The 19,617-nt window shown below is 44.2% G+C and overlaps 1 protein-coding gene across 1 annotated transcript in view; it reads right to left on the reverse strand.

Moving 5' to 3' along the window:
• RNF185 (ring finger protein 185) overlaps nt 1–6,116 on the reverse strand; it is a 37,702-nt gene extending 31,586 nt beyond the window's left edge. Inside the window, exon 1 of the mRNA XM_036277031.1 lies at nt 5,971–6,116. The gene's annotated coding sequence lies outside the window, so the exon portion shown is untranslated. The remainder of the gene's footprint in view (nt 1–5,970) is intronic.
• Nucleotides 6,117–19,617: the final 13,501 nt, after the last annotated feature.

Raw genomic sequence — 19,617 nt, forward strand, 5'->3', positions numbered from 1 at the left:
AGGCATGTACAGGAGGCAACCAATTGATGTTTCTTTCTTCTTTTTCCTTTCTTCCCCCCTCCTTCCCTCTATTTCTTTCTCTCTCCCTTCCTCTCTCTAAAATCAGTTAAAAAAGACTAGATTTATACTCATTAAGAACATGCTGAGTGCTTGTTATATATATATATTATATCTATACAATAAGACTTACTGACTTATTGAATAAGTGAATGCTTAAGAAAATATATTAGAAGTAATGCTTACAGAAGAGGTTGGTAAAAACACAGAAACATTAACATAAAAATAAAAATAAAATGAAAATAGAACTATGTACAGTAATGGATTCCAACCATTAAACATGTAATACAGTGGAGCAGAAACAAGAAGGAAATAAGGTAACTGTAATAAAAGCTCTCTTTAGATACTGGAGCTCCAGATATCTGGGGTATGAGGAGAGGGGAGCTTTTCTGTATTTTGTAAAATGTCTAAAATTAGCATATATTGCTTCCACAGTTAAAATTACTCTTCTTCTTTTTTTTAAGTATACGTTCAAGATGGTGTGGTTACAGCCAAATGCTGAGGTCGAGAGGTGTGAGTGTACTGATAGTTCTGATACCACAAGCTATGCCCAAGGTTATCATCAGTCCTAAATATTCCAAACCACCACTGATTCCTCTACTCCCTGCTCTGACCAAACATTAGAGTAGCCAGGCCAATGTGGCTCAGCGGTTAAGCTATGACCCATGCACCAAGAGATCACTGGTTTGATTCCCAGTCAGTGCACATGCCCAGGTTGTGGGCCAAATCCCCAGTGGGGGACATGCAGGAGGCAGCCAATCGATGTTCTCGCTCATCAATGTTTCTCTCTCTCTCTCTCTCTCTCTCCCCCTCTCCCTTTCTCTCTCTCTCTAAAACAAACAAACAAACAAACAAACAAACAAACAAAAAAACAGAAAAACACCAGAGTAGCCTCCAAACAGCAGGATTCCCTATTGGTCTTATGACATCTTGGATTCACTTGACCATGGCCACCCCAGTTCTGCATGGTTAGCAATGGTTGAGGTTGAGCCAAGTTCTCTATGGTCAGCAGATTCAAGCAGACAACTTACTCTGCACTTCAGCATTTCCAAAACTAACTCCACTCAGATCAGGGAATCTGCAACTCTTTGAATATTTACATGCAAAATTGTACATAATGACAAATAATTCAATTATAAAATGGGTGAAGGATTTGAATAGACATCTCTTCAAGGAAGATATACATATGGCCAATATGAGCATGAAAAGATGTTTAATACCAGTCATTATGAAAATGCAAATAAAAACTACAATGAGAAGCTACTTCACATCTACTAGTGAATATAAAAATAATTTTTAAAAAGGACAATAACAGGTATTGAAGAGGATGTAGATAAAATTGAAACATCAGATATTGCTAATGGAGATGTAAATTGGTACGGCTACCGTGGAAAATAGTTCCTTAAAAAGTTAAACATGAGTGGGGAGGAAAGAGATACCAAAGAATTTATGCATATAAGCATAACCAATGGACCTAGACAACAATGCTGATGGGGTGGGGGAAGTGGGAGGAGGGTGTCAATGGGGGAAAAAAGAGAAACATCTGTAACAAAAATAAATTAATTAAATTAAAAAGAAAAAAAAAGTTAAACACGAAATTGCCATATGACCCAGCAATTCCACTCCTAAGCATACATATCTAAGAGAACTAAAAATATGTTAAAAAACTTGTACATAGCCCTGGCTGGGTGGCTCAGTTGGCTGGAGCATCATCCTGTACACCAAAAGGTTGTGGGTTCAATTCCAATCAGGCACATACCTAGGTTGAGGGTTCGATTCCTGTTCAGGGGGCATGTGCAGGAGGTGACCAGTAGATGTTTCTCCCCCTCCCCTAAAAATCAATAAAAACATATCCTTGGGTGAGGATTAAAAAAAACAAACTTGGCCCTGGCTGGTTTGGCTCATCGGTTAGAGCATCAACCCACAGACTGAAAGGTCTTGGGTTCAATTTCAGTCAAGGGCACGTACCTGGGTTGCAGGTTTGATTCCCGGCCCCAGTCTGAGTCATGTGGGAGGCAGCCAATCAACGTCTCTCTCTCACAGGGATGTTTCTCTCTCTCTCCCCACCCCCCTAAAACTCAATGGAAAAATATCTTCAGGAGGATTAACAAAAACAAACTTACACATGAATTATCATATCAGCACTATTATCATAATCATCAAAATATGGAAATAACCCAAATGTCCATTAAGTGATGAATAAAATGTGGTATAACCATACAATGGCATATAATTCAGCCATAAAACAGAATGAAGTACTGATACATGCTATAGCATGGATGCCCCTTGAAAACATGCTTAATGAAAGAAACCAGACACGAAAGGCCACATACTGTGTAATTCTAGATTAGTGGTTGGTAGGAGATGGGAATAGTGGAGAATAGGGAGTGACTGCTAATGTGTACAGGGTTTCTCTTGGGGGTGATGAAAATGTTCTGGAATTAAGAGAGCGGTGATGGTTGTACAACTTTGCAAACATACTAAAATATACTAATTGTACACTTTTAAAACGGTGAGTTTTATCAAATGTAAAGTCTGTCTTCAAAAAACTGAGAGATGCTTTACAAAATAATTAGCTAGCACTCTTCAAAAGTTTACGGTCATGAAAAACCAAAGAGGCAGAGGAACTGTCTCAGATGGAAAAAAACAAGGAGACTTGACAACTAAGTGCAATGTGGGAAACTGGATTGGATCCTGGAACAGAAAAAGGACATTAGTGAGACAAGTGGCAAATTTTGAATCAAGTAGTAGTATTATAATAATGTTAAATTCCTGTTTAATTTTAATATAATTGTGTAAAAGGTTAACTTTAGGGAAAGCTGGGTGAAGAGTACACAGATAGTTTGTGTATTCTTTTTGTAAGTCTAAAATTACTTCAAAATAAAAAGTTAAAAAAAAAAATGCTCGGCTGATGTGGCTCAGCGGTTGAGCATCGACCCATGCACCAAGAGGTTGCCAGTTCCAATCCTAGTCAGGGCACATGCAAAGGTTGTGGGCCCAATGCCCAGTGGGGGGCATAGAGGAGGCGGCCAATCAATGTTCTCTCTCACTGATGTTTCTCTCTCTCTCCCTCTCTCTCTAAAATCAATAAAGAAACATATTTAAAAAATAAATTTAAGCCCTGGCCAGTTTTGCTCAGTGGTTAGAGCATCGGCCCACAAACCAGAGAGTCCCGGGTTCGGTTCCCGCTAAGGGCACATTATCTCAGTTGCAGTCTGTCCCCGGCCCCGACTGGGGTCATGTGGGTGGCAACCACTCAATGTGTCTCTCTCATATCGATGTTTCTCTCTCTCTCTCTTCCTCCCTCTCTCCCTCCCGCTCTATCTGAAGATAAATGCAAAAAAAAAAAAAAAAAAAAGTCCTCGGGTGAGGATAAACCAAAACAAACCAAAACAAAAAAATGTATGTGATGCAGGTCAGGGGCTGGCAAGTTTTTCTCTGTAAAACACCATACAGTAAAAACTTTTGTCTTTGTGGACTATATGGTCTTTGGGGCAATGACTCAACTCTGCTGCTGAAGACAATACATAAAGGAGAATGACTGTGCTCCAATAAAACCTGACTTATGGACAGACATTGGAATGTGATTTTCCTATAATTTTCATATATCACAAAATATTATTCTTCGCTTGATTTACTTCCCACCATTTAAATACGCAAAAGACATTCCCAGCTCCTAGGCCAGGGGGCCAAATTTGGATCACAGTCCATAGACTGCAGACTTCTGCGCTAGGTCAGATTTTGCCAATGTGTGCTTCAGTTTAAAAAAAGTGCTTCACATCAATTAAATTTGGCAACACTAGATTAAACAAGGTTAGGCACATTTCTTTACTACAGGATGTCTCAGTGTCTTTAATGTGGTACTATAAACTGAGAAGCTCCAAAAAGGGCTAATGATATGCAAGTTTTTCCAAACTTATTATTACCATAGAACACTTTTTTCAGAGGAATCTCTTCAGACTAGTGGTTTGAAAAACACACTACGTAAATGCCAATTTGTTACTTTTTTTAAAAGAAATGTTCAGATTGAGAAGTTTTAACACCACCACCACCAAGTTAAAATCATTTTATCCAGCAGACCTGGATGATATCTGAATAAGCATTTCAACAAAATTTTTTTTTTTAATTCTAGGAAACACACACAAGGCAGGAAGATAAACACAGACAGGAAGTCTTGGCTGAAACCCAAACTTTTGGGGGGCAGTAAGCTTGTCAGCAGAACTGGGTCATAATATGAAATCTTTGTTCCATAGGGCAACGTAAGCATTCTAATGGGTTTTGAAAAAGCGATCTGCTTGAAGTTTTACAAATCACAAAGAAAGGAGTTTTGATATTTGACTAGAAAACTAAAGATACATTAGAAGAACTATCTGTAGATTATCTGTGAGGATGAACTAGCAAGTCAAATCCATAAAAGGACTGGTTTTAAATGTTGGATAGAATGCTAGCTGACAGAGTGCAAAAATTTCCTTGACAGACACACCATCAATACAACATAGTGCTGAAGAGAAGATTAAAGAGGGATTTATGTCCCAGGAGAAAAGGCTGGCCTGAACAACCTCAAGGGACCCTTCTGACTAAGACTGCTTAATTCTGTGACCCAAAGAGTTCACACTGGCTTCTCCTGATCAAACACAGTCTTCAGAGGCATTTCCAAGTTGTTCTAAAAAGAGAAACTACAAACCTATGGGGTGGGAACCCTGCTTGGTTATTCATTCAACAAACATTTTAAAGAGCCCTTATCAAATGGGCTATTCCAAAGTGCTTGAAAAGGATTGTTCCCAGGACAACCAGGAAGAGATTATTACATTCGGACCCACTGGCCTTACTTCCACAGGATGCAGGTTGGACGTGTCAAGAAGAGGGCAGAAAAAAGTCGGTCAGCACCGGAAAAATTCAAAATAACTACTCAGAATCAGAGGTTTTCAAGTTGGAAAGGACTGCCATCTGATACCTGTATACCTCCTTCAACAGGGAGTTCACTACCTTTGGAGGCAATTCCATTGCTGGTCACCTCTAACCAGCATTAAGTTCTTCTATTTAATAAAAAATCTTGGCTTCCTGTAGAATCCACCTATTGGTCCCGGTTCTGCCTCTTTCAAATCCGAAAATGAAGGGGAAGCCCTCTTTAACACCTTTTTCAGTTTTTAAGCACAGTTCCCTTCCATTGCTCTCTTTTCTGGGATAAACATCCAAATTCTTTCAAAGATCCTAATTAGGCTCCAGCTGCCTCAATGCAAATCTAGTACTCACAGCAGGAAAGCACTTAAAATCAGTGGGCTTCAAACATCAATATGGGACCCCCGAGGCTTACGTTCAAAACGCAGCTTCCCAGGTTCCGACCCAGATTCTAAATATGAGGTCTCATTTGAATCCTTATGGTAAAGCCTGCATTCCCAGGGCATTTCAGAGCAGATGGTGCGAGATTGGTATTTTGAGAAACACTATTCTGTTTTACAAATGAAGAAACGGGTCCAACACAGTGAAGGGATTTGGCCCAGAACATACAAATGGCTGTTGGCGGCGAAGTCTCGAAACCGGGTCGCTTACTCCCAAGCCCTGCTCTGTTCACCAAGCTTCCCGGCCTCAGCTTCTCCACTCGGGGCAAAGTCATTAAAAGTACGAGAAGCAGCCTCGAGCGGGGGTACAGAAAGAGTTAGACTGAGTCCATGAGAAGCCTTTTCTCTTCTCGGGGCCTCAGTCTTCCCAAGAAACCGTGGGACAAGAACCACAACGCCAGCCGGACCTCTGTAATGAAGAAATGGTCCCGGGGCAGAACCAGGAGTGCTGTTTCTGCGACCCTGGGCTCAGGTGTCCCAGCCCATGGGCCCAGTGACGGAGAAACCCGGTCCCCCGCCCCTCAACCTCCATAGGCCCCTACCAGTCCTCCACCCCCACCAGACCTTTATGTACCTGCTGCTGCTCCGCTAACGCTGCCAAGGCCGACCCAGCCTCTGTGTGTCGACCGCTCCGCCAGTGTGTCCGCCCAGTCAGTCTCTTCGCAGGACCTCAAATCCCTCCTACGCGGACTCCGATCTCCTGACGTAGAGCCGCCCTCTCCAGATACTTCCGGCCGCAACCGGAAGAGGCTCGTTCGCTGCGCTGTTGTCCGGACTGTGTCCGGGCTCTAAGGTTCCGCCTGCGAGTAGGACGGGGAGAAACTTAGGGCCCGTGTGAAAGCTTTTCAAAGAGCCTCGGCCGGGGCAGGGGAATTACCAAACTAGGAACATCTTCTACCACCAGAATATAAAGATGATGGGAATCTGAATAACAGTAATGTCAGAGGACACAAGAGCTAACTTGAAGGAGATTCCATTGGCCATATCTAGGCAATTTGAGCATCAAAATAGGTAATGATAGTAACAGAGTTTAAGTAGTTGAACAAAATGGTAACCCATGAGTCTTGACTGATATAAATAAAGAAGTGGATAAATAGCCCTAGCCGGTTGCTCAATGGTTAGAGCATGGCCTGCGGTCCGGGTTCGGTTCCCGCTAAGGGCACGTACCTCGGTTGCAGTGTCTCCCCTCCCTGGTTGGGTCGTGTGGGTGGCAACCACTCTATGTGTCCCTTTCACGTCGATGTTTCTCTCTCTCCCTCCCACTCTATCTGAACAAAATATCGAAAAATGTCCTCGGGTGAGGATAAAAATAAAGTGGATAAATAAATGGAGAATGCCAACTAACAAACATATGGAGAAAATCAGTAATGACTGGTAAAACTAGAGGAATAGGATGTTTTATATAGTAAAATTGTCTACCATAATTTACTTGTAATCACAAAGGGGAAATAATAGTTTTACAGAAGCATAGTTTTACAGAACGGGTGAATCAAAGTAATCAAAGTTAACATCATCAGTTATAGGTCAACTAGAGATCATGTGCCTCCTAATAAGGTGCACTGAGGACACAACATCTCTGCTGTGATATTTATGTCCAAAATGCATAACTCAAGCCCTGGCCTGTTTGGCTCAGCGGTTGGAGCGTCGGCCTGCGGTCCTGGGAGACCCGGGTTCGGTTCCCGCTGGGGGCGCGTGCCTCGGTTGCAGTTTGTCCCCGGCCCTGGTTGGTCGTGTGGGTGGCAGCCACTCGATGTGTCCCTTCACGTCGATGTTTCTCTCTTTATCTCTCCTTCCCACTCTACCTGAACAAAAAATGAAAAGGTGTCCTCGGGTGAGAATAAAAAAACAAAAAACAAAAACAAACAAAAAAACCCAAAAAAAACAAAATGCATAACTCAAATCTCATGAGGAAGCGTGAAATAACCTGAAATCGAGGAACACTCGACAAAATAACTATCAGTATCATGACATTAAAATAACTATCAGTATCAAGACATTAAAAGGCTGAGGAACCATTCTGGTTTAAAGGAGATTAAAGAGGCATGACAACAAAATATGGTATGTGATTCTTTTTTTTTTTTATCCTCACCTGAGGACATTTTTCCATTTTTTGTACAGATAGAGTGGGAGGAAGAGAGAGAGAGAGAGAGAAACATCGACGTGAAAGGGACACATCAAGTGGCTGCCACCCGCACGACCAACCAGGGCCAGGGACAAACTGCAACCGAGGTACGTGCCCTTAGCGGGAACCAAACCCGGGTCTCTCTAGACCGCAGGCCGATGCTCTAACCGCTGAACCAAACCGGCCAGGGCTGGTATGTGATTCTAAATTGAATCCTGGAGGGGTGGAATAGGTATAATGGACAATACTGAGAGAAGTGATGAAATTTGAATATGGATTGTGGATTAGCATATTATATCAATGTTAAATTTTCTAAAATTAATCATTGTATTGTGGTTATGTTAAGAAATATTCTTAGGACATATTCACTGAAGTATTTAGGGGTAAAAGGGCACAATGTCTCCAACTTAATTTCAGATGACTCAGAAAAAGATGCATATATATATATATAAAATTATATTAAAAATTATAAAAGTTGCCCTGGCCAGTTTGGCTCAGCGGTTAGAGCGTCGGCCTGCGGTCCAGAGAGACCCGGGTTCGGTTCCCGCTAAGGGCATGTACCTCGGTTGCAGTTTGTCCCCGGTCCTGGTTGGTCGTGTGGGTGGCAGCCACTCGATGTGTCCCTTTCACATCGATGTTTCTCTCTCTCTCTCTTTCTCTCTCTCCCTCCCACTCTATCTGTACAAAAAATGGAAAAATGTCCTCGGGTGAGGATCAAAAAAAAAAAATTATAAAAGTTTACACAATTTTACTAGTTAATTAAAAGTTTTCAAATCATATACTGATAGATGGTGGAGCTGCAATTTTCACCCACAAAGTTGTTCTCTGGAATTCCTGACACCCATCTTCATTGTTTCATTAACTCAACAAACATTTATTATTTCTTTTTTTTATTGATTTTAGAGAAAGGGGAAGGGAGAGGGAGAGAGAGATAGAAACATTGATGAGAGAGAACATTGATTGGCCACCTCCTGCATGCCTCCCACTGGGAATCGGGCCCACAACCTAGGCATATGCCCTGACCGGGAATCGAACCGATGACCTCTTGGTGTATGGGTCGACACTCAACCACTGAGCCACACCGACGGGGCTCAACAAACATTAATTAAATGCCTACAGTTATTTCAGGGATTTTATTAAGGGTTGGTTCTGAGTAGGGGGTGAAGGTAGTAGATGAAATAAACTCATATATGAAATTCCTCATCTACCAGCCCTCTTCTCAGGTTCCTGTGGACAGGGAGTAACACAGGGTATGTTTCCAGTCACACAAACATGGATTTGAGTCCAGGCTCTGATAAAAAGAAAAGTAGTCCCTGATATCCAGGAGCCAGTCTGACGCTAACACGTAGGCCTTAGTATTCTGTTGAATATAAAAATGTCACAGAACATCAATATCACATAAGGCCACTCTGTGACTGTGATGAATCAAGACAATAACAAGACCTTTCCATAATCTTCCATAATCATGTCTGAACCAGACAAAACATGAACATTGTCCAAACCACAAAAATGACCTCCCAGCCGGTGTGGCTCAGTGGTTGTACATCGACCAATGCACCAAGAGTTCATGGGTTCAATTCCTAGTCAGGGCACATGCCCAGGTTGTGGGCCTGATCCCCAGTTGGGGGCATGCAGGAGGCGGCCAATCGATGTTCTCTCTCATTGATGTTTCTATCTCTCTCTCCCTCTCTTTTCCTCTTTCTCTAAAATCAATAAAGATAGAATCTTAAAAAAAAAAAAAAAAGACCAAACACTTTCCTATCTGGGCTCATATAGAGATTACTACTTATTTACCAATACAGCTGTAGTCTTGGTTACTTCTTCCTCATTCTAGATAGGATTTATCAAAATACCCAGTCATAGACAGTATCCAATCTAGATCAAAACCCTGCTTCCTTAACCCTCCCCCAATTTAATCATAAATGTTCTTTGTAACACTCCATTACTGAGATGTCTCATCATTCTTCATGGTTCATATACCCGCCCCCCCACTGTAACAAGTAATAAAACCAACTTGTTCAACCATGGGTGTGTTTCTGGGGGTCTTTAATTGGAGGGTATTGAAAGCAGTCATGGCCCAGCCTGTGTGGCCCAGTGGATTGAGTGTCATCCCATGGACTGAGAGGTCCTTCTTCAATTCCTGGTCAGGGCACATGCGTGGATTGTAGGCTTGATCCTCAGTCGGGGGCGTGCGGGAGGCAACCAATCAATGTTTCTATCTCTTCCTTCCTTTCTCTCTAAAAAATAAATTTAAAAAACTTTTTTTTCTGCTTGAACTATTACCTCCTTCAAAACAGTCAGAGTATGCCCTGGCCGGTTCCCCAGTGGTTAGAGCATTGGCCTGCGGTCCAGAGAGACCCAGGTTTGGTTCCCGCTAAGAGCACGTGCCTCAGTTGCAGTTGGTCCCCGGCCCTGGTTGGGTCGTGCAGGTGGCAACCACTCGATGTGTCCCTTTCACATCGATGTTTCTCTCTCTCTCTTCCCTCCTCTCTCCCTCCTGCTCTATCTGAAGATAAATGCAAAACTGTCCTCAGGTGAGGACAAAAAAAAAAAAAACAACACCCAAAAAACAAAGATTCACAGGTTCCTGGGCCTCACTTTTCTCCTCTGTTCAATGCAAGGAGAGAAGATCCCAGGAACCACCCCAGCTCTGGTAGGTGATGAGGAAGTAGCATCACTTTTCCCCCCAGTCTTCTCACTTGACATGGGGTTGAAGACGGATATGATGGGGCATCTCAGTAACAGAGTGTTAGAAAGGACATTTTGGATATGGGCTCGTGTTAAGTAATTTGAGGGAGGGTTAAGGAAGCAAGGTTTTGATCTGGCCTGTCCCCACCTCCATACCACCTCATACTGGGGTTAGCCTGTCCTTTTGGGTACAGGAAGCTCAGAGAAGACCATGTGTGCAGACAAAAGGGAAAATAAACCAGAGGAAGCACCCTCTAATTCTCCTCAGCCTCAACCCTTCCATGGAAGAGGTAAGCCAGTAAGGAGCATGCCTCATTGGTTACCCAACCTGGGGTGAATGTGCAAATCCTTACTGTGTGCCTTCAGGCATGTCACCTGATCTCTGGGCCTCAGGTTCCTCTCATTCTTTGTGCATGGATCCTAGGGTTAGGCTGAAGCCCACTGCTATCAAGCCTCCTGCCCCAGAACAACTCAAGGTCCATTAATTCTGCCTTCCTCGTGGTAGCCCTGCTGACCAAGGGTAGGATCTCACAGGTCAGGAGCAAACTGAACCAGCCTGACTTCCCGGTTTGGGTCTGGATAGTATTGTTTGTTTAGAGACATGGAGACTAGGTGGTATCAGGGCCATATTCTGGAATCTTGTGAGAGCTGGGTCAGGAGGACCCTTTTCCTGGTAGCTAGGCTCTTCCCAGAGGATTCTAGGATATTCCCAGCACAGATGAGGCATGGACAAAAATCTAGGTAAGGGGAAAACTAGTGAAAGAGAGAAAATCTGGAAGGCACTAAGAATTCATGATCCAGCCACTGGACTGTTTCAGGAGGGAGATGGGACACTCCTTGAGCGGTCCGTCTCTGCGCTGTACCTATGGGAGTCCAGGAAGAAGGAAGGAGTGTTTCCTTATGGCCTACCATGTGCCAGGAATTATAAAGAGATCTTTTTCTTATATTTTTCTCAGTAAGTCCTTTTAATAGGTCATCGAGGAAAGAATTATTGGCCATTTTACAGAGGAGAAAAGTGAAGCTCAGAGAGGTGAAGAAACATGGTCATTGTCACACACTGAGGAAGTAGAGTTGGGTTTTGTGCTTCTGAGTCCTGGAGGATAAACTAGAAGTTGAGTGGCCAAATAAAATACAAGATGTCCAGTGAAATCATATAAACAACAAATGGGACATATATATACTAAAAAATTATTTGTTGTTTATCTGAAATTCAAACTTAACTCAGTGACTTTCATCCTTCTAATCTAGAAATCTTAAATAGAGGGGATTCCCATGGCCCCCATAATGAAAATAGACAACTTAGGACTGTGGGGTCCAGAAAAGAAGTTTGAATGACACTGCAATGCCCTCTAAGGTCTTGGGGAGAAGCACCACGGCCATCTAGTGCCGGCTACCTGCTGCTTGGCCACCAGAGGGCAGCCGAGGTCTTCACAGCTTCTGATCTGGTGCCTGGAAATCTTCCGAGGGCCTGGGGGCAACGGAGGGAGATTAAGGGACAAATATCCTCAGACTCTCAGATTTTCCCCACTCTGCACCCCATCTTTTCACCTTCAGCCTCTCCCATACCAGCACATTTCCCCACCCTCTGTCCATCCATGTTCAGGCTTGGGAATTACTCTTTTTTCCTCAAAACTTGATGTAATTCGAAACTAAGAAAACAATCTCATTTACAATTGTATATTAAAAAACAACCATCCAGGCCCTGGCCAGTTTGGCTCGGCAGTTAGAGCGTCAGCCTGCGGTCCAGAGAGACCTGGGTTCGGTTCCCACTAAGGGGACATACCTCAGTTGCAGTTCGTCCCCGGCCCTGGTTGGGTCGTTCGGGAGGCAGCCACTCGATGTGTCCCTTTCACATCGATGTCTCTCTCTTTCTCTCTTCCTCTCTCTCCCTCCCTCTCTATCTGAACAAAAAATGGAAAAATGTCCTTGGGTGAGGATAAAAAAAAACACACACAACCATCTGCCCTGGCTGGTTTGGCTCAGTGGTTGGAGCATTCGGCCTGTGGACCAGAGAGACCCAGGTTCGGTTCCTGCTAAGGGCACGTACCTCTGTTGCAGTTTGTCTCCAGCCCCAGTTGGGGTCGCATGGGTGGCAACCAGTCAATGTGTGTCTCTTTCACATCGATGTTTCTCTCTCTCTCTTTCCCTCTCTCTCCCTCCAGCTCTATCTGAAGATAAATGCAAAAAATGTCCTCAGGTGAGGATAAAAAAATAAACAAACAAAATACAACATAGGCCTGGGCAGTGTGGCTCAGTGGTTGAGCGTTGACCCCTGCACCAACAGGTCACCGGTTCGATTCCAGGTCAGAGCACATGTCCAGGTTGTGGACCCCATCCCCAGTGGGGGAGATGCTGGAGGCTGCCAATCAATCTCTCTCTGAGATGTTTCTATCTCTCTCTCTCCCTCTCCCTTCCTCTCTCTAAAAATCAGTAAAGAAAAAACAAAAACAAAAACAAAAACAAAAAACAACCTAGGAATAGATTTAACCAATGATGTAAAAGACCTGTACTCAGAAAAGTGTAAGTCACATGAATTTATGGTCAACTCATATTTGACAAAGGAAGCAAGAACATACAATGGGGTAAAGATAGTTTATTCAATAAATGCTGTTGGGAAAATTGAACAGATACATGCAAAAAATAAAATTAGATCACCTTTTCCCACCATACACAAGAATAAAGTCAAAATGGATTAAAGACTTAAATGTTAAACTCAAAACTATAAAATTTCTAGAAGAAAACAGACAGTAAGATCTCGGACATTTCTCATAGCAACATTTTTTTTCTGATACAGGTTTTCAGGCAAGGGGAACAAAAGAAAATATAAACAAATGGGACTACAGCAAAAGAAACCATCAACAAAATGAAGACAACAACACATTGAATGGGAGAACATATTCACTAATGATACATCTGATAAGGGGTTAATATCCAAAATTCATAAAGAACTTATAAAACTCAACACCAAAAAACCAAACAACCTAGTTTATTTTCTTTTATCCTCACCCGAGGACATTTTTCCATTTTTTTTGTTCAGACAGAGCGGGAGGGAGAGGGAGGAAGAGAGAGAGAGAGAAACATCGATGTGAAAAGGACACATCAAATGGCTGCCACCCGCACAACCCAACCAGGGCTGGGGAAAAACTGCAACCGAGATACATGCCTTTAGCGGGAACCGAACCCAGGTCTCTCTGGACCGCAGGCCGATGCTCTGACCGCTGAGCCAAAGCAGCCAGGACCAAGCAACCTACTTTAAAAATGGGCAAAGAATCCGACTAGACAGTTCTCCAAAGAGGACATAACAGATGACTAATAAACATATGAAAAAATGCTCAACATCACTAATCATCAGAAGAACGCAAATTAAAACCACAATGAAATATTACCTCATACCTGTCAGAATGACTGTCATCAATAAAAAAAAAAAACAAGTGTGGGTGAGGGTATGGAGAAAAGGAAACCCTCGTGCACTGTTGGTGAGAATGCAGATTGGTATAGCCACTAAAGAAAGCAGTATGGAGTTGCCTCAAAAAAATTAAAAATGGAACTGCCTTATGACCCAGCGATTCTGCTTCTGGGAATATACCCGAAGTAACCTGAAACACTAATCTAAAGGAATATATGGACCCCTATGTTCATTGCAGTATTGTTTACAATAGCCAAGATTTGGAAGCAGCCCAGATGCCCATCAATAGATGAGTAGATAAAAAAGCTATGATACATTTATACAGTGGAATAATACTCAGCTGTAAAAAACGAAAGAATTTTTACCTTTTGTGACAGCATGCATGTACCTGGAGAGTATTATGCTAAGCGAAATAAACCAGTCAAAGAAAGACAAGTACCGTATTATTTCACTTATGTGTGGAATCTAATGAACAAAATAAACTAACAAACAAAATAGAAACAGACTCACAGATACAGAGAACAGACTGACAGCTTCAGAAGGGAGGGGGATTGGGGTACTGGGTGAAAAAGGTGAAGGCATTAAGCAAAAAAAAAAGCAAAACAACAACTCATAGACACAGATGACAGTATGGTGATTACCAGAAGGAAAGGGTGGCAGGGTGGGGGGAGGTAGAAGAAGGTAAGGGGAATAAATGGTGATGAAAGGAGACTTGACTTGGGGTGGTGAACACGAAACAATATACAGGTGACATTTTATAGAATTATACACCTGAAATCTATATAATTTTATTAATGTCACCCCAATAAATTCAATAAAGAAAATGTGCAAATGGCCAATAAGTGCATGAAAAGATATTCAACATTATTAGCCAGCATAGAAATAAAAAACAAAAAACAAAAAAAGAGACCACTTCAAATCCACTTGGATAGCTATAAAACAGACAATAAGAAATGTTGGCAATGTGGAGAAATCAGAATTCTCATGCATTGCTGGTGAAAATGTAAAATGGGGTAGCCACTTTGAAAACAGTCTGGCAGTTCCTCAAATGGTTAAAGATAGGGGTTCCACATGACCCAGCAATTCCACTCCTAGCTATGTGCCCAGGAGAAATGAAAACATATGTCCACAAAAAAACTTTTACATGAATGTTCATAGAAGCATTATTCATAATAGCCCCAGAATAGAAACAACCCAAATGGATAAATGTGGTTTATTCATATAATGGAATATTATCCAATCATAAAATAGAATGAAGGACTGACACATGCTACAACACAGATAAACCTTGAAAACATTATGCTGAGTGAAAGAAGCTAGTCACAAAAGATTACATAGTGCATAGTTCCATTTATATGAAATGTACAGAATAGGCAACTCTATAGAGACATGAAATAGATTAGTGATTACTCGGGGCTAGGAGTCAGCATGAAGGTGGAATGACTGTTACTGGGTACAGGATTTCTTTTTGGAATGATGAAAATGTTCTGGAATTAGGTAGTGGTGATGGTTGCACAACTATGAACATACTAAAACCATTAAATTGTACACTTTATTTTATTTTTGACCACTCAGACACATATTTAAGAGCTGTATAAATTGTACACTTTAAATGGGTGAATTGTGTGTTATGTGAATTATATTACACACCAAAAAAAGAAGGTCAGGTATGCTTTACTCATTTGAAGGCTTGATTGAGGCTGAAGGATCTGCTACCAAGTAGCTCACTCCTATAGCTGTTGACAGGAGGCTTCAGTTCCTCATCCCATGGGCCTCTTCACAGGGTTGCTTGAGTGTCCTCATGACATGTCAACTGGCTTCCCCAGAGTGAGTGATCCAAGAGAGAGCGAGGCGGAAGACACGGTGCTTATTATGACTTAGTCTCAGAAGTTACCTCACTTCTGCCACATTTTATTTGTTAGAAGCAACTGACTAAGTGCAGCTCACACTGAAGGGGAGAGGGAATAATCTCCACCATTAAAAGGGACGAGTCTCAAAGACTTTGTGCACATCTTTAAAACACCACAGCTTCTAATACTGCTCAGTTATGAGAATGGGTTCTGCAGTGTCTCTGATTCCCCATTTCTCCCTCTTTCTCTTCTATTCTTAGTTTAATGTTATTAAATTGAATCTAATACATTTCTGCCTGTCTATTGAGATGTCTAATTTTAGACACACTTGGGTCTCAGTGTTTATGCCCCCAGACCTGGGGCGGGGCTTCGTTTATACCAGGTGTGCTAGGGGCTGAAATCCTACCTAGAAATCTACCAGGTGTGCTAGGAGCTGAACTCCTACCTGGAAATCCTGTCCCACAGATTCCTACTCCTTAGCCCTGGCATCTCCTGGAAAAAGAATGCCTTCTGAGCTTCCTTCCCAGATGCCAGACTGCATCTGTCCCATTGGGTTTCCTCTCCTGGTCTTCATCGGGTGCTGAAGCCAAATGGGTGGGTAAGTTCCCAGGGGTGGCAGTCATCAGCATCTGCAGCAGCTCTGTCTTCCTGGGCAGCCCCCAACCAATACCTGGGCATAGCCAGGGCACTAGGACCTGGCCATTCCTGCCCATCTGTGGTTCTTCTAAGGGCAATCTTTGCACCAGAGCTCCCTGTAGGCTGGCTGAGAATTTCTTGGAGAAGCACTGCAGTGTGAGGCTCTTCTTACTCAGCCCTCCTTCCCTTCTCCTCTTTCCCCATAGGTGTCAGACCTGCAGCAGAGTTTGAAGGCTTTCCCTGCCCTCTCCTGCTTTCACCCTCTTTATCTTTCACAGACACTTCCTTCCATAAATCTCTTGCACTCCTAATTTAGTCTTGGTGGCAGCTTCCTACAGGACCCAACTGACACCCAGGTCCTGGCTCCTCTGAGTTGTCAGGCCCCAGAGGATGATTTTTCTCTTCGTCCAAGTCTTGAGCATGCCCCCTCTCTCTTCCCCTCCTCTCTCTCTGTCCAGGGTCTTGCCCTGTGCCTGGCACATAGTAGACACTCAGTAACTATTTGTTTTTGAATGAATGCAGAACGTTTTGGAGCTAGGCACTGCCCGCACCATTCTCCTGGCACAGAGAGTGGCAGCGAGCCTTCTGGTGGGGCTGGGAGGGCCAGCTCCAAGGGGCAGAGGGAGGGCACCCTGCAGACAGTGGAGAGGAGGTCCTGTGGTGGGGAGGCTTTGGGGGAGCCAAGAGTCTTCTGAGGCCAGAGGAGGCCCTCCCCACACATCGTCAGGGCAAGCCTGACCCGGCTTCCCCCTGATCCACTCTGACTCCCAGCAAGTCATTTTTCTTCTAGGGCCCATCTATCCATCTCAATGATGGGATTAAAAGCCCTGCCTTGCCTGTCTGCCCAAGATGGGCAGTGGTTGTGAGCATCAGATAAAGTCATGGCTGGGGAAATGTGAACAGGAAAGGGTGGGGAAGCCAGGTCCTGGGCCTGGAGTCAGGGTGTGGAGGGGGAGAGCTGACAGAAAGAAGGGAGAAGAATTAGGAGAGGCACACACATAGGCGCACACACACACACACACACACACACACGCATACACACACAGAAACAAAGAACAGAGAAAATATGACAGATGAATAGGGAATGAGAGAAAGAGAGAGAGAACCAAAAGACACAAAGAAACAGAACAATAGAGGGAAATTGAGAGAGAGGGAGAGAAGATGAGGGAGGGAGGAAAGTTAGGGAGGGAGAAAGAGAGAGAGAGAGAATAACATAGAGGGATAGACAGTAAAAGAGAGACAGAGGAGTGAAAGAGAAGATAAGAAAGAAATGGAGAGAGAAAATAAGATGGAGAGTTAGAGTCAGAGAGAGAAAGATAGAAAGAGAGACAGATGGAAGAGATAGAAAGAAATTGTGAGAATCAGAATTAGAGAGACCAAGAGACAGAGAGAGATGAGAGAGAAGCCAAAAAGAGACAAAGAGTAATGGGAACTGATGGAGGAAGACAACAATAAGCAATCAGAGAGGGGGGAGGAGGGACCCCCACCCATCGCTCCCTCTGGCACCCTGTCTCAACCCAGACAGGAGGGGTGGGGACCCAGGGTAAAGCCTTGCCCCCTTCTGTCTGCAGGGCCCAACTTGTTCTGTCTTGTCCTTCTGGTTTGGCTCCTGTCATCCTCTGCTCCAAGGCCTCTGAGGGTCACCCTGGTGGAAGGCAGGGCTTCAGTTCCTATCCTGTAGGCTGACTGACGTGGCTGCTGGTGGAATCTGAAGAGAAAACCAAGTGACACCCTCCCTTGAGGCCTGGGCAGGCCCCAGTCTGCCTCCCTTTGGGGCTCAGATAGGAAGAAACCTGAGAGGTCAATTGCACTGCAGCCCCTCACTAAACAGAGAAAGAAACTGAGGCCCAGAGAGGGGCAGCAAGGACAAGCCCGAAGTCACACAGCAAAATAGTGACTTAGCAGAATTAGTTATCATGAAGTGGAGATTATGGCCGGAAAACTTTGGGACTTGCTTTCTCCTGGGTAAATTGTTTCCTGCCCATGGGTGTCCTGAGGTTTAAATGACAGTGTTTTGGATGACAATCTTTGTGCTGAGAGTCTTTCTTAACATCCATGAAGTGACTACTGTGATTATGCCCATCATACGGATAAGGAAACAGGCTCAGAGAAGTTAAGACTCCTAAGCCTAAGGTCACACAAGCTAGGTCTGTCTGACCTTGAAAGTTGAGTTTCTGTCATAGTACCTCTCAGCCTCCCTGTGTGATAGGCAGGGAAGGGCTCTATAATGTGTAAAACGGGGATAAATGTGGGTGACGGTTTCTACAACTGGGGAAAGTTACCAGAATGATCATTCTTCCCAGTGGGATCTCCTATTGTTCTGTTCTGTCCCTGCCTTTGGGAACACCAGGTCTCCCCGCCCTTCCCAATGCCACTTGCTCTTCTCCACACCCTCCTTCCCAGCCTCTGGAAAGAAGGAGCTCCTAGGTGACCCCACACTCTCTCCCTTCTCTCAATAGTCCCCAACTATGACCTTCTGAGCACAGGTCCAGGCTGGTTCTGAAGCCACAGACATAGGCCTGTATACTCTGCAATCCCCTTCTCCCTCCTCTGTACGGTGAGCTCCCTTTCCCTAGCTCTGCCCCTGACTCTGCTTTACTGGACTCATCCTCCTGGGAGAGACTTGGATGGAGATTGATTGGTGGGGAGGATGTCAGGGAGCAGCAGGCTCATGGGCTGATGGACAGACAAGTCAGTGTCCCAGCCAGCCCTGACCTCCCAGCAAAGCACCTCAAGAGCTGCACTCCTAGCCTCTAACCCCTCCCTTGCTGGGGCCTGACTGTAACTTGAGGTTTCCATACACTCATTGAGCCTCAGTTTTTTAATTTGCACTGTGGGTGGAAGCCCATTGGCTTCTCTGGTTGGTTGGATGCTGAATGATAGATACACTGGCTTTGGGACATAGAAACGTGCAGGATATAACCCCTTCCTGATGGATGAACCACGCCTCTCTTTTGGGATTCATGATGCCTGCTGTGTCCTCAAGGTAGCCATAGTCCAGTGGCTGTAGCTTCAGCCTCCTGGGCCACCCTCTGCTCCTCTGGGGACCATAGTTCCTTCAAGTTCAGAGCATCAGCCCTGTCCCATGTTGCTGTCAAGTCCTGCTCTGGCTGTGTCTCTACCCCACTGTCTATTAGACCAGGAGGGTGACTTCCGAGCTAGGACTATGCTTGGAGTCCCAGGAAGTGGGGAGCCCTGGGACACTGTCCCCTGGATATGCCAAGAGCCTTTCTAAGAACCAGGATTTGGGGGGAGTATCCTAGGTGGCTAGGACATAGCTGCCCTCTTTCCCAGAAGCTTCCTTTTCCCAGAAGTTGGGGTGGGAGGTTGGTGGCCACAGAGCCTCAGCCTTGCCCTCACCCCTTTCACCCAATCCTGGCTGAGGCTCATGGCTCCCGCCAGCTTCATGGAGGTAGGGTGTGTGGCAGGTACCACTGGAGAGAGCCTCCTCTTAGTCCCTGAACCCTCTCCCTGCCCAGGGAGGCATAGACTTCTTCTGCCCCCACCCCGTAACCCCAG

Source organism: Molossus molossus, unplaced genomic scaffold (genome assembly GCF_014108415.1).
Source record: "Molossus molossus isolate mMolMol1 unplaced genomic scaffold, mMolMol1.p scaffold_m16_p_22, whole genome shotgun sequence".
Taxonomy (NCBI): domain Eukaryota; kingdom Metazoa; phylum Chordata; class Mammalia; order Chiroptera; family Molossidae; genus Molossus; species Molossus molossus.